The sequence below is a fragment of the Myotis davidii genome, unplaced genomic scaffold, assembly GCF_000327345.1.
Source record: "Myotis davidii unplaced genomic scaffold, ASM32734v1 scaffold207, whole genome shotgun sequence".
NCBI lineage: Eukaryota > Metazoa > Chordata > Mammalia > Chiroptera > Vespertilionidae > Myotis > Myotis davidii.
In genome coordinates this window covers 1,070,454-1,071,219 of record NW_006298349.1, presented here as the reverse complement: position 1 = coordinate 1,071,219, position 766 = coordinate 1,070,454, and positions in this window count along the sequence as shown.

Here is a 766-nt window from a genome sequence, read left to right as displayed (position 1 = left end):
GATAGATGGAGGAGCGGATGGAGGATGGATGGAGAATGGATGGAGGCTGGATGGAGGATGGATGGAGGATGGATGGATGGATGGATGTGTGTGCTGCTCCTGCTCCCACACACACCTCTCTGTGGGGAGTGTCCCTCTCCCCAGCGCCTGCTCTCCCTGAGGAGGCAGACCCGGCGTCCTGCTCCTGTGCGTGACCACGAGCCCAGGCCCTTCCAGCTTCTGAGCCCGTGGGAGAACCCGTCTGAGAACCACGAGCACAGCACCCTCTGCGCAGCCCCCTTGCTTTGGCAATGCTTCCCACGGCTCCGCCCCAGAGGGAAGCCGCTGGGCGTTTCAGTGTGGAAGGACGGTGCACAGCTGTTGCCAGGGCTGCAGCCAGCGCTGGGCAGGGCCCAGGAGGCTGGAGCGGGCAGAGTGCCCGAGGGGAGGGGATGCCCGCACACAGCCTGGGGCGCGCATCTTTCATTTCCCAGCTCACTCTCCTCCACGCACCGGTGCTGCTGGACAAGGTCAGAGTTTGCAAACTGCTGGTCTTCGGGCTGAATCTGGCCTGCTGACACGCACAGAATCCAAAATAGTTTTCATTAATCGCCTGTTTTCAAGTTTTTAAAAATGAGGATACTTCATATCCAGTCAGGATTTCTGACTCCTGAAAAACCACACTCCTGCAGGCCTGGGCCCCACCACACCGCTTCCCTCGAGGCAGCCAGGATGAGGCTTCCGGGCGGCCCCCCGCCCCCCTGCCCCGTCCCCGGTCCCGCCCCCA